General features: G+C 47.6%; 1 long non-coding RNA gene across 1 annotated transcript in view; it reads left to right on the top strand.

The window, feature by feature from the left end:
- The first annotated feature begins 1,564 nt into the window (after nucleotides 1–1,564).
- Nucleotides 1,565–19,181, top strand: part of LOC147679357 (uncharacterized) — a 29,772-nt gene continuing 12,155 nt past the window's right edge. The window contains exons 1-2 of the long non-coding RNA XR_015300994.1: nucleotides 1,565–1,609; nucleotides 1,964–2,061. This is a non-coding gene — a long non-coding RNA (uncharacterized LOC147679357). The remainder of the gene's footprint in view (nucleotides 1,610–1,963; nucleotides 2,062–19,181) is intronic.

Below are 19,181 nucleotides of genomic sequence, written 5' to 3'. Positions count from 1 at the left end.
GACTTAGAATTCATCAGGAGAAGAAAGGAGTTATATGCCTGACATTTGAGAAACATGATGAATGAGATACTTCAGAGCTGATTGGGACCAGTGAGTGCATGCATAACTATATAGTTGGCAGTGATTATGGGCCTAATTCTCAAATTACATTTACACATTTGTGTAAGTTTACTCTTTCGCTATTCACAAACTCTGACCTAATAACTTTACAACTGTGAAGACTCTGCATTCGGGGCAGAGAACTCTGCACATATAAAATTAGGTCAGGGCTACTGTTTGATGTGCAGAGTTCTCTGCAACGATTGCGGAGTCTCTGCATTCGTAAAGTTACTATTAAATCATAGTTTGTGAATCCCGAAAAAAAGTAAATGTACACAAAAGTAATTTTACCTTGGTGAATCAGGCCTTTATATGTTGGGTAATGACCCTATATTTTGGGGCATTTATCATGTCTGAAGTAAAACAGCGTATTCTAACAATGTAAGTAGTTGGGTAGGTTCCTGTATCTAGCATTAATCTTTCAAAGAGTATATCATGTAAATGAGATACGTGAAACAAGTCTTAAAAGAGTGAAAAGTGGATTTGGCCGTGACCCACCCTCAGATGATGATAGTTCTAGCTCCGATTCTGATTAATGTGTTGAAAATGCCGCACGTGCCTCTGCCGAGACGGTTACATTCCGATATATCTGTATTTATGGCATAGTAATGTTATTTTCTGTTGGACTGATGATGTGCTCTGTTCATCTAATAGTTTCACTGAACAATGTATCGCGTTGTTTTGAAAATGCAAATAAAAATAATTTAAAAAAAAAATGTGGATTTGGCCAAGTGCTCATGGATATAAATGGTATATTGATTCCTCCTATTGGTGTGGGTTTGAATGATGCAAAGATTAGAAAGCTGTCTACTTTATTGCATTGTTTGGCTACTAACACTGCATTAACTAAAAATAATGAAGACATGATAGCCAGTTGTGCCATGATTATCCAAAACAGATTAGCTTTGGATATTTTGCTTACAAAAGATGGTGGTGTGTGCTGTGTTATACAGGTCCAACAGTGTTGTACATCTGTGCCTGATAATTTCATGCTAATTAATTAAATTAATATATTTATAAAATAACTAATATTTCACCTGAAACTAAAATCTTAGGAGACACTGGTGCATGGTTCAGTTAAATTGGATAAGGAACTGGTGAGTGGTTTGATATGGGCTGTTACTTGGTAGAAAGTATACTAACCCCTACTATTACAATTATTCTTATTTTAATCTATGTCTTCTGCAAAGTTTTTTTATTTAAAGAGAAGAATACATTGTGATTGTGGATACAGGAAGATGACCAGAAAAAGGAAGAGAGAAGGTGCTGAGCTTAATGACATCAAATCTAGAGTGTATGATTGTAGGAGGGATGGGCGGGTATATGGCTTTGGAGGCAGATTTTATTTACTAATTGTGGTGTTTTTTTGGACATGTATCATACACATATACCAGGATGGACAGAGGAACGTCTTCCTTTTAGATCCAGCGGTAACCGAGTTGTCATTCTTCTCTTCTCTCCCCTCAGGATGGTTGCCGCCAGTGTCCTCAGGAAAACAGAAACAAATGCGGTAAATAAATGTTCTCACTAGGTGTTGGTCATTCCCTTCACCATAACAATTGTGAGCAAAGTGATTTGGGCCCTAAGTGGGATGAACATGCTCTCCATACCACTGGAATAAAGCTATCCTGGCTGATGAGCGCTGAAAGCCTGAAACTGGTCCTAGGATGCTTGTTTCCAATCCAGGGAGGACCTGGCCTGGCAGTTTGGGCTGGACTTTTCCCATTAGGCGCAGGGTCAAGACTGATTTGCATATGGCTGGGTCCAAATTGGATTTAGGCCCAGATCTCTGTACTGGGGTGAATGTATGACATTGTTCTGCATTCTATCCATCAATTGTTCTTTTTGCATTTGTCTCCCCCAGTGGGACGGGTATGCCCAGACGTGGGTCTCGTGCTCTCCATGCCACTGGAGTCAAGCTATCCTGGCTGATGAGGGGTCTGTCCAAACTGGAATGGCATGGTAAGCAAAAAAACAATTGATTTAGGCCCAGATGTACAAATTACTTACTTTCGGTAACAATGTATCTGGTAGAGACGATTCTAGCCGCAGATTCCTTAACATAGAATAATCCCCAGGCGTGAGACTGGATCCGGAAAATGTTCTTTGCCACAGTATCTCTGCGCGCCGGGGCGGTACCACGTGACTCCGCCCAGACGTCGTCCGCGGGTGTGACGTCAGCGAGGTCACATAATCCCCAGACGGCGCACTGACGTCAGTTTACTTCGGAGAACTTTTCCGCGCCACAACGCGGAGGCATCACAACAAAATTGTGGAGAGTATGGGAGCAGTGTGCAAAAAAGTAGTGACAATAGAAAAGGGAGGAAACAAAAGGAGAGGAACAGCACCATTTGGAAAAATGCTATGGTACTGAAAGCCATAGCAGGGAAAGAGCAGAGCACTGCTCTGAGGAGCAACCTTGCAAGCTAAGGCAACATTCTCCATGGAGGCAGAAAAATATGTGAGGAATATCCTAGCAGACAAAGAGTCTGCAATCACAATCCACAACAGTGAAGGGCAACAATTCCAGAACAGATGAGTAACGGCAAATTACCCCAAGACAACACCATCAAGGAAGGCTGTATCCCCTGGAAGGAGCTAAAGGCTGAGGTATAGCCAAAAGACCCCAACTCAGAGGACTGCAGAGGAGTCAGAAACCTCATGCAATTAAAAGTGAAGAAGAGTAAAAGTAGGCCCCCACACCCGAAAGAACCAGGGTGTAGGGATGCAGAAGTACACATGAACCAACCAACCTTGTACTAGCAAGGAAGGGGTGGAACAATCAAACAGAACAAAGCATACAGTCAGGGAGGAAGTGAAGAGGACACTCACAGGAGACAAGCCACCCGGGAGGGGGCGAGTGCATAAAGCCAAGCTGAAGGTCCTCGCAGAACGGGGAGGAAGGGCGGGTCATGAAGGAATCTGCGGATAGAATAGTCTCTACCAGATACATTGTTACCGAAGGTAAGTAACTTGTACATCTGATAGAGACTACTAGCAGCAGATTCCTTAACATAGAATAGATACCCTAGCCATACTCAGAGGGGAGGAGGGCCTGCGAGAGAACCTCCCCAGTTAGGAAGAAACACAGGGCCTCTGCAGGGTATGTGTCATGGGACAAGAAGGGTGTCCCAGCCCCACCCAGGCAGAAGTAAGCAAGGACGAGGCGAGGGGAGGCCAGAACACCCCCAGTCCATCCAAGGTACCAGGAACATCCACCAGAAAGCCCCGGAGGGACAGAGAACGGCAGATGAGTACCGAGGAAGAAAGAGTTACCCCAAACTCTAAGGAGAACAGGTAGAAATGGGGCAAGGCCCTACACAGGAGAGCACCCAAGTGAAGGGGACAGCTGAACCGGCCCTAGCCTCGAGTCAGCAGGCAAGGCAGGAACGGTTCCACAGTCAAGAAAAGCAGGCAAGAGAAGACAGACGCAGTCGCGCAATGCTCCAGCAGAACAAAAGGCAAGGGCACACGCCAAGGCCCCCGGCTGTGGACCAAAAGAGCAGGTGTGCACAGCTGGCAGCTGGCAAGTACCATAAGCCGAGCACCCAAACCAAGCCGAGCGCAGGATGAAAGCAAAGGTCAGGGAAATCCAGAACAACCCCTAGAGGGAGGCCGTTCCAGACAAAACCGACACACAAAAAGAAGTGGGACCAGCCAGAAGAGTGGAGGAGAATTACGTAGGACGGACAAAGCTGTCCAAAACACATGAAAAAAGGGCAGAGAATCCAATCCTTCCTGAAACACCAGATAGAGGACCAGGCCAAAACGCCGGACGAAAAAGGGCAGAAACACCACAGCACAACGCCGCAGGCGGCATGCCAAAGCCAGTCCAGCGATGTAGCAGATAATGAAAAGGACAGAACCTGGAGTAGTGTAAGCTACGCCCAGACAAGAGCAAAGAAACCGCACCAGGGATATACAGTAACACCAGGAAAGGCGAGGAACACGCAAGGGGAGTCCACACACCCCCAGCGTATGACAGAGCTATACAATAGCTACAAGTACCCCACGTAGGGTAAGACACGTCCCAAAGAAAATATGGGATCCACTCGTACGGAAAACTTCCTGCAGCAGAGAACAAGAACATAAGGACTTGTGACTAGAACCACAAACGGCTTACCAATCGGCCAAAAGATGCCCAATTGCCAAAAGGGCTGAACCAGCAGCCAATAGGAGAGAGGGCCAACCTAGGGACCCTGAAGGCACGGCAAACCACACAGAACATACAGGCGGGCCACTCAAAACACCAGACTCCAGGAAAAAGGTGGGATAACGCCTCCCACCAAGCCCAGGAGGATCAACAAGCCAAGCTTAAGGATGGGGGGAAGGACCGAGCCCCGCAAGGAGACGTTGAATGGCGGAGTCCGCGTGGGTGTTAAACAAAAGAACCCCAGCAAAGGGCAGGTCAACCAGACGCTCCCTAATATTCTCAGGAAAAACACCATCCCGCAACCAAGCATGGCGACGGAGAGCCACAGAACTGCCCATAGCACGGACGAGAGCATCCGAACATCCAAGGCCGCACGGATAATAAACGCGGCCAACTCCGACCATCCAGCACATGGTGCCGTAGATCAGCTGGCATTGTCTAGGGAGACGTGAGACAGAAGGGACTCCACAGAATCCCACAAGCTGTAGGTAGCCCTGGCCAACACACAAAGAGTGTTGAGCGCTCGCAAAGCAGCACTAGAGGAAGCAAAGATGTTACGCCCCCCATTAATCCAACCACCGTGATGGAGGAACCAACACCACAGGCAAGGACGGAAAAGCAGTCTGCAGAAGAGTGCCAGAGTAGAAGAGTGGAATGAAAGGCAGACCGGGTCGTGCGAAGCAGGACGGTGGTGGTGTAGGAGCGGCTGAGGCACCGGATCACCCGTGGCAGGATCCCCGAAGCCCCCCGAAAAGGAGTTGGGGAGCGAAGCTTCGAATGGAAGAAGCAGCTCCCGTCCACCAGAGCCCTGATGGAGAACTTCCAATAGATGATCCGTAGGGAATGGGGTGATGGGGTTACCCATTCGCAAAAAATGCCAACAGCAGTGGAAATAGCCCAAACAAAGGCAACATTGGCCTCCGTAGGGCGCCGCGGGGGAGAAAGCAACTCCTATGTGGGCGACGGTTGTAAACTAAGCTGTCCGTCCCCAAGTCCAGTTAGAAGAACAAACGGCCAGCCCCTGAATAGTGGGGGATCCAGGGACGAGTGGGGAACTTTAGGGGCCCCCGGGGTAGGAGGAGAAGCCAGTGGAGCAACCAACCGTGAGCTGCGGAAGAGAGGGTCCGAGGGCTGAGGCTGCTGGGACAGCGAGAAGCCCTCCCTAGAAGACACTGGTGAAAAAGCAACGACGCAGCGGCCCATCTCTAAAGAAGAAGAGACCAGGAGCTGACAAACCTCTGGAGAGGAAGGAACCTCTGGAGATGAGTCGAGGACCCAACATTGGCACGGCACCGTGGAGACCGCAATGACCCAAAGGGTTTCATAATTAACCTCTTAAAAACTGCCCTGCCCGAACTCCAAGCATGGGAATTGGATTGTGAAGTCCAACGTGCTTATCGCTTTCCTCTAACACTCCCCAAACATTCTCATAGAGCAAATCAATACCCGAGGGCCATATTGGTCTGTTTTGGAAACTTTCTCCTACGAGAGGCCATTTATGATATTGCTCGACCAACGAGCAAAAGAGAATATAAAGGATTTATTTTTTTGGCGCGCCTAGACTTTGCTCATGCAACTGTGGAACGCCGCTGGAGGATGCGGCAACTCTTTGCCCCATTTGAGCAGATAGGAGCGACGGTTTACCTGCAAAACCCTGCACGCCTAAGAGTTATCTACAAAGGAGTAACCAAGAATTTTACAAGTGAAATCCAAGCGGAAGCTTACTTACAAGAACTTTCAGACTCAGGCAAATCGGGGAAAAATAAAGGCAAACAGTAACAAACATCTAAAAAACAAAATATAATCAAATATAAGATATGTAATAAGTTACGGGGCACAATCAGGAAAGGTGGTAGGGGAGCAGGATGGGGAAAAGATAGTTCTTTTTTGTTCTTTTGTTGTGTACATAGAAAAGTTTAACAAGCTACTGGGAAATTACAAACGAAATTAGCTTCACATCTCACCCATCAGTCTTTTTCTATCCACTTCACTTTTATTTTTATTGTCAGGCCACTTAGCGAGCTGTGACGTACGGACCACTCGGACGCCCACACCTGGGTGCCCTATGACCCAGGAAATCTCAAGTTATGGTGGGGGGAGGGGGGTCGGTGGCTTTTAGCGGTGGGTGGCTGGACATGCAGGAAAGGCATCAGGGTAGAAGCTATGGCTTGGTTTGTCATTAAGAGAGCTGTTCTAGAAGACAAGGTGGATCTTATTGGTATTAATGGCTAAGTTGAAAATTTTGACCATCAACATTTGTGGGCTAAACGATATAAATAAAAGACAAAGAATAGCAATAGGTTTTAAATCAATCGGGGCAGACATTGTTTGTCTGCAAGAAACTCATGTCAAGGGGTCCCAAACACATTTATTGAAAACACTTGGATACAGAGTTGTCACAGCTACAACCCAGACAAATAAAACTAGAGGGGTAGCTATCCTGGCACGGGGTGGAGGGGTCCGTTTTACGAGATCTGCAGCTGATAAATGTGGCTGATGGGCCATTTCAGAGTGCCGATATGGTAAGGGAAAAAAACGTACGGTTTGTTCAGTATATGGGTGTGTCACCGATGATCTCAATCTCCTGAATTTCCTATCTAACGAACTAGCACACTGGCCAGTTCCTATGATTGTCTGTGGCGGCATTAATTTAAATCTTCCATCCAATTGGTCATCCGTGAATAACTTTAGCTACCAGGGCAGGAAACCAAAAACATTTAGAGCTCTTAGTGATCTCTGTAATACTCATGCGATCTCAGAATGCTGGGAGATGAAATTCCCAACTAACCCCGAGTATACTTTTTTTTCACACCCTCATCTCAAATTTGCAAGATTGGACTATATTTTTGCATCAGATACTATTATATCGAATTGTTCGGTAGACCGATTACCAAGGGTTTTTTCCGATCATAATCCCCTAATTGTAAGTATAGAAATAGGGAATCAACAAACAGACCGTAGTAACTGGACGTTCGAAAGCGCTTTATTGCTTAATGTAAAATACTGTAACCTCATAGAAAACTGGATTCCAGAAATTTTAAAGTATAATCTGGGGAGTGCTCCGCTGGTAGTGGTCTGGGATACACTAAAGGCGGGAGTACGGGGAGAAACTCTTAGATTCTCAATTAAAAATAATCAAGAAGCAAAACAAAAATGAATAAACCTACAGGATAATCTTGTTGGTAAAGAAGAAGATCTGATGATAGCAGTCCAGGGCGGTACTAACATAGAAGGGGCTGTAAGAGATGTTGCAATTGCAAGAAATTTAATAACGGAAACCCTTACCACAAAAGCTATATGTAAAGCCACCTTGAATAGGGAGAACGCTTATGAGCTCAGTGAGCAGGTAGGACATCAATTGGCAGTCTGCACAAGACAGCAGAACAGTGATAATACAATTAAAAAGATTAGAGATCCCTTCAATGGCCTCACCTGTGACTCCAAAGAGATTAGGGATGCGTTTCAGAAATATTACGAGGATCTATATACTGAGACTGGTAAGAGTCAGTCTAAAATAGATGAATATTTCGATCTCGCTATGGGGGCTCAACTACCTCTAACTGATAAAGATACCCTCGCAGAGGCACCTCAATGGGTCAAAATTCTCCTGTCTATTAACAGCCTCCCAACCAGCAAGGCAACGGGTTTAGATAGAATTCCTGTGAAATTTTATGCAAGATTTAATAAACAATTAAAAGAAATTTTAACTAAACTGGTGAAACATGTCTTCCAGGGTGGCCGACCACCTGAATCCTGGGATCGGGCTAAGATCATTGTCTTTTCAAAAAAGAATAAAGATCCATCGGAATTAGGGGCCTATCGCCCAATTACATTGATAAATAATGACGCTAAAATATATTCTAAATTACTCGCTAGCAGACTGGCCCCAGTAATTCATAAAATTATTTCTGTCAGGCAGCACAGATTCGTCCCAGGCAGATCCACCACTGATCACATCCAGAGGGTGATCACACTCTTTGACATAGCAGACGTAACAGGAGACCCTATGGATCTAATACTCTTAGACGCCGAAAAAGCCTTTGATAGGGTCTCCTGGAAATATCTATGGACTGCTATGTCAAGGAGTGGGATCGGGGACGTATTTATCAACGCAGTCCGCATGATGTATGCCAACCCAGAAGCAGTGGTCATGATAAACGGGGAAACTTCTGACACCATTAAAGTGTCTGGAGGAACAAGGCAGGGGTGCCCATGTTCCCCTTTCCTATTTGCCATATTTATAGACCTGTTCATCCTTAGGTTAGAAATGAATCCATCTATAACGCCAATGAAGACTCCTAATGGTAAAACCAAGTCCCTGGCATATGCCGATGACATCGCAATAGTTACAGCCGATCCAAACGAAACTATCAACGCAATGGAAAAAGAGGCAAAAACTTTTGGCGAAATTTCAGGATACAAATTAAATCAGAACAAAACTCAGATTATAATTAACAGCAAATGTAATTTTCATGATGAAAGGGTGACGGAGGATAATGCGATGTATCGAGGCGTTAATTTTACTTCTAACCTAAATAATCTGGTAAAACTTAACATGAACCCACTAATGAAACAAACGGAAAAAAGCTTAATAAAGCTGCATAATCTACACTTAACAATTATAGGAAGATGTAACCTAATTAAAATGTTATTTTTTCCTAAATTTTTATATTTTTTTCGTACAATTTGCTTAAACTTTGACCCACTGATATTTAAAGAAATAGACGGTATCTTTGCCCGTTTTATATGGGGGTATGGAAGAACCCGCAGAGCTAATAGATTTGTCACGCTACCAACAGACAGAGGAGGTCTCGCACTTCCTAATCTTAAAGCCTATTGAAACTTTGTCAGTGGGGTGGCGTCAGTGTGTCTCAACAAGGTCCCCCCCCATGATGCCACCCTTCGTGCTAAATAATCTTCTAGACACCTTACCGGGCACATGGAGGACCCGGGAATCCTGCGTATGATTACGCAGTCACCCATCCCACTTTGATCGGTCTTGGACCTGACAAATGAGACCGTCATCGTCTCCCCTCTGATCTGGACGTGCTCCTGGCACAATCCTCCTGTCACATCCTGCTTGTTCCTCGCCACTAGTTCGCTTACCCGCATAGCCCCATGGAATGCCAGCATAAAAGCGGCTCGGAATAACACCGTCTCAAACTGAGATGAACACGTAGCAGGGAGTCTGGATAATAACTGGGCCAGCCTATCCAAACCTATCGGGCGCCTCTCGTCTACTCTGCGACCCTCAAGGCGTTGCCACCCCCGTAGCGCTTTCTGTACTACGAAAGACGCTGTCGGGTCCTGGATCCCATGAGCCCTAGCAACAAAAGAAATGGCAGCCCGATGCCTCTGAGCCGTGGCCACCGATTTCCCAACCAGGTGTAATGACATCAGAAAATTTACCACCCACTCCTCCTGTCCCCAAAGCTCCTCTCTATCAGTCCCCAAAAAGGCTAAATAGGACCGGAACGCCCCTTCATATGCCTTCCTCGTCCTGGGTGCTAAACTCTCTCCCACGAGGTTACGAAGTTCGGGGCACCGAGAGGCCAGAGAGCTTCGGGAAAGGGTGCCGGCTCCGGGTCCGCTGTGGGAAGAAAACCCCAGAAAGCCTGCATACGAAAACGAGACAGTGCATCAGCTGCCTGGTTCATTACCCCCGGGACATGTCTAGCTTTAAACAACACATTCAATTGCATACACAGTAAAACAATTTCTTTTAGTAATCTCAAAATCCATTTGCATCGTGCTGCCTGGCTGTTGATACACTCGACCACGGTCATATTGTCAGACCAGAATACCACGGAGTGATCCTTGAACCCTTCGGGCCAAGTTCTCAGGGCCACTAAAATGGGGAAAAGTTCCAGGAAAGCAATGTTACTTGTCAATCCACTGTCATGCCACCATGTCGGCCACTTTTGTGCCGACCATCTTGTGCCGAATATAGCACCAAAACCTATGCTCCCTGCCGAATCCGTCCACAGCCCCAGCTCCTCAGAGGACACGGCCGGTTTATTCCAGACGACTCGACCATTGAAATCCGCCAGGAATGCCAACCAAATGCGCATGTCCTGGCGGACCTCAGCCGAGAGCCTCGTGCGATGGTGGCCTTCCTTCCGGCCGACCATGGCTTGAGCAATCGAACGAGAAATGGGGCGGGCCATTGGTATAACCCTCAGGGCAAAATTCAACTGGCCCACTAGCTGCTGTAACTGATGTAGTTTGACCTTGGATCCATTTATACACATTTGCAGGGATGACTTGAACTTTAACACTTTTTCGGCTGGTAAACGAAAACAACCTTCATTGGAGTCCAACTCGATCCCCAGAAACTCGAGGCAAGTGGACGGCCCCACAGTCTTACCAGGTGCCAATGGCACGCCAAACTGATTCATCAAGACACAAAATTGTGCCAAAGCCTGCCCACATTCCGGATCCCCGGCTGCCCCCAGGAACAAAAAATCATCAAGGTAATGCATCACATTTCGGAAACCCGTCTTCCTTGTGAAGACCCATTGTAGAAAAGTACTGAATTTTTCGAAATAGGCACAAGATATAGAGCACCCCATCGGCATACACCTATCCATGTAATAATGACCCTGAAACATGAAACCTAGGAGACGCTGATCGTCTGGATGTACCGGGAGCAACCGGAACGCTGACTCGATATCAGATTTTGCCATCAGCGCCCCGGGCCCCAGGCGATTCAAAATGGCTACGGCCTCATCGAAGGATGCGTACCGCACCGAACACACTTCCGGGTCTATCGCTTCGTTTACGGAAAGACCACGTGGGGCTGATAAATTATGTATCAGTCGAAACTCACCCGGGTCCTTCTTTGGGACCACACCTAAAGGGGAACAAACAAAGTTAGGAACCGGTGGTACACTAAACGGACCGGCGACTCGACCTCGAGTCACCTCTTTCCTGATCTTATCCTGTACCACGGTCGTATGCTGGAAGACCGATAGCTGATTTTTACATTTTGCTGCACCTTGAAAGTCCCCCACTGGGATGCGGAAACCATAAGAAAACCCGTTCCGCAACACCCCAGCAGAAGTACGATCCGGGTATTCACTGAGCCAAGGAATCATCGCCAAGGTATCAATCGGGGTAGGTAAAGGCGCCCCTCGGACTATATTAGACCTGTTTGGCGCCTCCTCTACCCCCGTTATCACCCGTTTTGGCTCTGCACGTGGACTCAGGATGGGATGATTGCCCACACCCACTACATTCGTGCCTAAATTTGCACGATCCCTGGGGCCTGGTACATTTACCCCTGTTGAAGTTCCAACAAACCCCCCTTTTTCCTGTATTTCCTGTATTTCCGGCAGGCCTCGAATAATTGTCGGTACCTGTACCTGATCGAAAGGGCGTCCCCGCATACTGGCGGTAGGATTCGCCAACGTTACTTCCCACCAATGGCACTTTCAACATACCAGTCTCCTTCATTTTATCCCAAGACACAGAATCATAACAATCCCAAGTTAAGCATTTATCATGTTCTTTAGCCTTTCTAAACAGATTATCATAGCAGAACCAATGGTTACCCTCATGTGATACCGAGTACCCCATGATTCGAGACTGATAAATCGGCAATTCGTGCAGCAGATCGGGCCTTCGTTCCCCCAAGATCGATGTAAAGACCCCCCACGCTTTGCCCCAATTGCCAATATTTTCGTTCACCTTAAAGGCGGCCATTTTAGCGCGCCAAACACTCGGATGCATGAGATCTTTCTGGCCCTTAACATGCTCCATTTCATAGTGATCAGTAAGCAACGAGAAAATGTTTACATATTCTCCCGCCCATATCTTCTCCTTAATAGCCAAGGGAACATGCTGGCCCACCCTTTCCCTACGAGAAGGTGCTGACTCATCCCTTGCAATCGGCAATGGCCGCTTACCTGAACCGGACGGCGTCTCTGCGACCGAACCTGTCCCCTGTGGCTTCTCTACTACCGCAGCCGGTGTGGATACCTTCGCTGCTTCCCGTGACTCACGCAGTTGCTTCATCAGCACCTGCGCGTCGACAGCCGTGGCGCCCTCACTATCTTTACCCAACCACGCTGCTAGTTGTGCTGCCAGCTCAGGCGGCATATCGTCCCCGGACACGGGGGTGACCACAACGGGAATCGGATTCCCTCCCTCCGGCACGGGGGTGGGTGCCTCTAGCGGGGCACTAGGGCCCGGGATGTCTTCCACAGCTCTCCCTCTCCTGGGCCTCTTGTTTTTCCCTCCCGGGGCTGCTCCCGCCAAAGGACGTTTCGGTCCCCCTTCCTCGTTTTCATCCATTCGCCTCTTTAACTCAGTCATCTCTTTCATAAGAACGCGCAGCATCTGGTCAGTAGTCATGCGCTTTCCCGCCTTCTTCGGCATTCTCCAACAGAGTATCTGGAAGACAAACAAGAAAGATTACAACGCTCAAAATTGGCTCTTCGTTCCGTCTCGAGCTCACGTGCAGCGAGGAGGTGCAGCTTCAGAGCACAGGAACAAGAGGATGCCTTCGGATCTTGCTTCTCCTTTTATCCGTCTTCAGGGCGGGCGTAAACCCGCCCCTGCCTGCCCCAAGGGCGTGGCCAGCCGCGTCGGTGTCTAGGCCAACCCACTCTAGGGCGGGAAAAGGCGCGCCCCGGCTACGCCGCTTCGGGCATACCAGCCGAGACTCGCCTCCCGCCCAAGATGGCTTCCCGGGGGGATCGTGGTACTCCGCCATACGTTCGGGGGGACCGAGTGGTCGCCCCTTTCCAATAGATTTGTCACGCTACCAACAGACAGAGGAGGTCTCGCACTTCCTAATCTTAAAGCCTATTGGTGGGCGACAATCATTAACATCAAATCAAGATGATATCCCAGAGAGATCGGTTCCAACTCCTCAGGAACTTATTCTCGGTAAAGAAGCTGGTGAACATCTGTGGCGATTGACCTATGATTGTCATTTTAAGAAAGTGCGCTTCAAAACCCTTAAACGTTTCTACGCTGCCTGGAATTATGTTCGTAAACATTTGGGGATAGGTAGGTTCTCGTATTATACGACCTTTATCAGCAATAAAAACACTTCTATGACGCAGTGGATCAGGTCAGGTATATCCCAAATTGGCTCTTTGTATGAGCCAACAGGCTTTAGTTCATTTGAATCCTTAAAAAATAAATTTGGTTTAGAACATCGGGACTTTTTCAAATATCTACAGGTTAGGGATTTTATAATGAAAAAGGGGGGTGGCAGGGTAGTATTCTAGAAAATGGAGTTAATTGAAACAGTGGTTCATTGTAGTGGAGTTAAAATTGAGGAAATATATAACAATTTAATCATTGGCTATCCCGACGACCTGGATAAACATACTCATAATTGGCAGAATAAACTAGGAACCCCAGTCATTTCTATTCAGAGAGCATTTCAATTCTCTCAGTCGCTATTAATGTCTTCTAAATTGCAAGCCCAATTTTACAAAACTTTTTTTAACTTATACACCACCTACAGGTTAGCAAAATAGAGTACAGGTAAAGGGACATCCTGCCCCAGATGTGCGATGCCAGAAGCAGATTTAATACATATGTTTGCTACATGTGGGGCACTCGGTACCATCAGAGATCTCTACTTTTCTTTCAGAAATATTTGAGACACAAATAGAGATCACAACCGCAGAATAATTTTGGGGGTAGAAAGGGACTTTTGTTTGTTTCAATGGCAGTGCTCAGAATTTGTCTGGCTTCGGCCTGGCTTGACCCAGATCCTCCAACTTTTCAGCAATGGCGGGCACGATTATTATCGACCTGTAGCCTGGAAATAGCTATGTACAGTAGGAAGGGTATGAATAAGATAAAGAAGGGACTAGAAATTTGGTACCCACTTACGCATTGGATAGAATGTCTAGAACAGTAATGTCTTCAATTAATTACCTAGATGGAAATATCAGTATTGTTTTCTTGTAATAGTATTTCACTATTTTTAGTATATGCAATGTAAGCTGAAATTGATATTATTATTATTATTTAAAATTGCCTGTATCGGGGTGGGTGGGGAGGGTGGAGTGGGTTGAATAAAATGTTAAGAAAACTTTCTTCAATAAAGAATGGTTTAAAAAAAAAAAAAAAAGGTGCCGGCGCGACGCCGATAGCCACTGGAGTGGACATAATTGGCGCTGAGTCGACCTCCACCACCATGTCCTCCCTAGGAGAATGGGGCGGGTCGGAGCCAGTTCGGCTAAGGGATGGCGCTTCCACCTGTGGCATCGCCCGGGCCAGGGAGGAAAGCCTTCGGCGCAGAAAAGGCGCCTGCACAGAGGACCAAGGAGGACTCGGGGACGAGCCTTGAGTCCCGGCGATCTCCTGCGACATCACAGGGAGCTCCGTAGGGATTGGCGGCAAGGCAGGGACACCGTGGGTCGAAGAGGAGAGCCCCGCAGGACCGCGCCCCAATGACACCACCCTCCTACAACCTGAAGCCGACTCTGTCGGCGCCGGGGTCGAAGCTGCTGGCGACTCCGTGGAATGCTCTTTGCGAGGCAAGGGATCCGCAGATGTCTCAGGGCCAAAGAAGTCTACAAAGCCGCAGCATAGGTTTTTGTTTGGGCCTTAGTCGCCCCAACGCCAGGAAACGGCGGGTAGGGTGGCGACAGGCGACGGCGGACGTCCCAAGGGAAACCGTGCCCTCTGCCAAACGAGGACAAGGCCTCGGAGACCAGCTACAGGACCTACCAGCTGGCGAGTGATGCACTTAGGGCCATGGCGCAGGGTGATGCCGTAGTCGGAATTGACGGCTCCTGGCTTCAGAGGTAGGGGACGGACGCTGTGACAACACCCACCTGGACAAGTGGCCCAACAGCAATTTCCTCCGGCGCTCCGGCCGGGACTCAGTTTGAGGTGCTGACAAGCTTCGCAGTACGTAGAGTCATGGTGCTCACCCAAACACCACATACAGATAGGGTGAGGGTCCGTCGCCGACATCTGACATGCACAAGTACACGTCTTGAAGCCCGAAGGCAGTTGCACACTGTTCCGCAATGCAAAGCGTGAAAATAAGGCCAGGACACGGTCCGGATCCGCGTTGGAACACAGAAAAGAAAAAAACTGATGTCAGCGTGCTGGGTTGGGGCTTATGTGACCTTGCTGACGTCAAGGCCCGCGGACGACGTCAGGGCAGAGCCCCCCCGGACCCCCCCCCCGGTCCGCTCATAGATGCTGTGGCAAAGAAAATTTTCTGGATCCAGTCTCACGCCCGGGGATAATTCTACGTTAAGGAATCAACGGCTAGTAGTCTCTATCAGATCTCTGTACTGGGGTGAAAGTATGACATTGTTCTGTATTCTGTCCATCAATAGTTCTTTTTCCATTTTAAAATGTGCCAATAGTATGAGGCCTACAGGCTTACTCATTTTAATGTTCCACTGCTGTGTGCTTACCTCTTCCTTGGCCTACATCAGTTTTGTGTGAAGTGCTGCCAAGCAATTGAATGGTGTATGTGGGGTTGGTGTGTGCGTTCCTGGGAAGGGTACAATACAGGGATAATGCAGTACTGGGTAGTGCATGCAGGTTAAATGCATGTGCTGGGTATGTGTGCTTGTGAGTGGTGCAGTACATGACTGATACAGTGCTGGGCAGTCCATGCATGTTAAATGTATGTGCTGAATGTATATGTGCCTATGCGTGGTACAGTAAATGAAGGATACAGTGCTGTGCGTGCATATTAAATTCAAGAGCTGGATGTATGTGTGCCTATGAGTGGAACAGTACATGAAGGATACAGTGTTATGCAGTGGGTGTGTGCTGTATACATGCACAGGATGTATGTGTGCCTATGAATGGTACAATACATGGCAGACTATAGATTCCATTTTGGGAGACCCTGGCCTCCCTGGGGGGAAAGCCAGGCTTCCCCTGAACACTTCTAAGGCTGCTCTTTAATTTAGTTAGAGGTCACAAGAAAGGGACTTGGGCACATCTCATCAAAGAGATGGGGCTGATACAAGAATCATAAAGAGTAGGTCTGGGGCCCTGGGCTAACCTTTTAATACATATCACTGTGACTCTTAACTAAGGACTGTGTTGTTGGGCTATCCGCTTTGGAGTCACTCCTTCTGTGAAAGACTGCTTTCATGAGGAAGAAGAGGGCAGAGGAGAGGGCCCTTGAAAAGAGGCAGACTATCAACATACACATCAAAGACTCATATTCTAAATCACAGTATCAGAAAATGGACTATAGGGAGAGTTTGAGACCCCAAAAATGGTCATCTGTCAAGCAGCCAAACGGGCTGGGTGAGGACGGGAGGCTCTGTAAGACTTCTGCTTGTAACTAGGACTGGGAACCATGGCCTGCTAGTCTCGCTGCTGGGTGAGGGGACATCACCCAAGGAATCCAAGACCACCTGAGCTAGATCCTGGAGCACCATTGCATGCCAGCTTGCCAAGACCTGTGTATAGGAAGCTGGCTCTGTATATACTATACCAAAGTAAGGTATTGTGTGCACAGAGTCCAGTGGATACCCTGAGGCTTTACAGAGGCTCAAGTAGATAATACTAAAGCTCTCTTTTGTGGTTGTGTGGGCTTGCAGTTAGGCTTATCAGAGGGCAGTGCCAAGCATTTGTTGTACACACACAGGCATGAAATTATTACACACACTCAATGACTAAATCCGGTACCTATGGTTTGTAAAAAATATTACTTTTAGTATACTTATTTTATAGAACCAAAGATACTTTGTTGCAGTAAAATACATTTTGCAATATCACTGTTTTTAATGTAAAACGTGGGCATTGCATTTTTCAATTAGTACAAGGTTATCCTACGGGAGGAAATGCAATCAGCAATATGCAAGTAAGTAAACGATTTACGGTATTGAGATTTTCAATGAAGAATCAGTATCAGGTAAGTGACCTCACTGCACCACAGCGGCACTAGTGCAGCCGGGTGCAGAGATCATACTCTGGATTTGGTGCTAATGTTATCCAATGGAAAAAAGGGGCGATCAAAGTGGTACTACTTTAGGTAAGTAGAATGGTTTGGTAACCCAGACTCCAAGGATTCACCACAAGACAGCACCAAACTTACACCCTCAGTGGCACATGGGCAGCCGGATGCAGAGTGATAACACAGCATTGGGCGCTCAATGCAAACAAATGAAGAATCTCAAAGTCACAAAAAAACTGCAGACTGAGGCCGGGAGGCTGGATGAAAGAAACCTACAGCTGCACAGGTAAGTTGGGGTGTGCTGGAGCATCAGGACACTATCTGTAGATGTCCCCATGGTCCAGGGGCTCTGGGTGCAAGGGTGTCCTTTGGTGTTGGAAATCGGCTTACCATTGAGTTCGCAGTTGGGGTGACTTGTGCACAGGCTACAGGCATCGATGTGGAGTCTGGCAGGGGTCAACCCACGAGGGACTCTTGCTCAAGATTGCTGGGGGACCTTTTCTGCACCAGTGGGTCACTTGGACTCAGGCCGTGGGCATCGGGTGCAGAGGTGGTTGGTTTCACGGTTCCACAAGCAGAGCACTTTTGTCTTTAAAGTTGGTTTTCTTCTGGTCCGCTGTCCACTGGAGATTAGGAGTCTTTTTAGAAGGTAGGCAATCCTCCCAGGGTTCTTGAGGTCTCTGGGCTGTGGAACGAGTCGCTCTTCTTTAGCAGGGTCTTTGGGAGCTTTAGACAGGCCGGTAGTGCTGGGGCCAAGTCTGTTGTCTTCAGCATTCACTGCTGCACAGCTCTTGTTTGTCCTCTTTTTGTCATAGGTTGTCATTAATCTGAGGATTGAGGTTCTGTGGTGCCCCTAAATACTCAATTTAGGGGCGTTACAGAGGTTAGACAGTAGTAGCCAATGGGCTACTTACCTTTAGGGAGACTACACCCTTTGTATGTCCTCTCCCACTGATAAGGGGCCGGCCTATCCCTAACCCTATTGGCTAGAATCCTCCAAAACAATATGGAGGATTTTCGAAGGAGGGGGGTTACTATAGCTCGGGGCACCTTAGGGATGGTACTGGCTGAGAGGGGACACACATCTCCTGTTTACTAATTTTTTGCATCAACCTTGCTGCCAAAAGTGGGGCTTGTTCAGGAGTGGGCATCTCCACTAGCTGGTTAGCATAACAAAGGGCAGGAAGCCTTTGAGGCTCATCGCTGTTCCATACTGTTCCTGATTGGGGTTGTAAAGCACCTCCACCTAGAGCAGGCTTTGTTTCTGACCCACGAGAGCAAAAGGCGTTCACCTGAGGGGGTCAGAAACATGTCTAGAGATGGCAGGCTGGTGCAGACCAGTCAGGCACACACTAGTGGTTTGGTAGGTTTGCAAGGGGCACCTCTGAGGTGTCCTCTGAGTGCATTTATTAATGAATCCAACACTGGCATCAGTGCAGGCTAATTCATTTGAGGTGTTTGGTACCAAACATGTTGGAATTCCGTGAAAGGCCAACGGAGCTGTGGAACTGTAGTGTCAAGCTCCCAGCCCATGTACACAGTATGGCTTCACTGTGCACTTATAATGTTCAAGAATGTACTTCGTATAGAGGCATATCTGCTCATGCAGTTATACCCTCACATGAAGTTAAATGCACCCCGACTTAGAGCTGTAAGGGTAACTTACCTATGCCTCTTGTAGTGCTAGTAGGTCTAGCACACAAGGATGTGTGCCAGGTCGACTCTTCTATCTGCACGCCGCAGACTGCAGTGGCATTGTGCATGTGTTTGGTGAGAGGTCTCTTAGGGTGGCACAATACATGCTGCAGCCTTAGTCACTCAAGTTACAAGGCCCTTGGTATCTCTGGTACCTTTTACAAGGGACTTATATATGTGTTAGAGGTGTGCCATTTGTGGAACTAAAGGTACACTTTTGGGAAAGAACACAGGCACGGGGAACCTGGTTAGCTTGAACCCAGTGCACATTCAGTGAAAGCTGCATCAGAGTCAGGATAAAAAGTGGGGGGTAACCCTGCCAAAATG

This window comes from Lissotriton vulgaris, chromosome 11 (genome assembly GCF_964263255.1).
Source record: "Lissotriton vulgaris chromosome 11, aLisVul1.2, whole genome shotgun sequence".
NCBI lineage: Eukaryota > Metazoa > Chordata > Amphibia > Caudata > Salamandridae > Lissotriton > Lissotriton vulgaris.
Note: the sequence above shows the minus strand (reverse complement) of the source record. Positions and strands in the feature narration are given on the sequence as shown.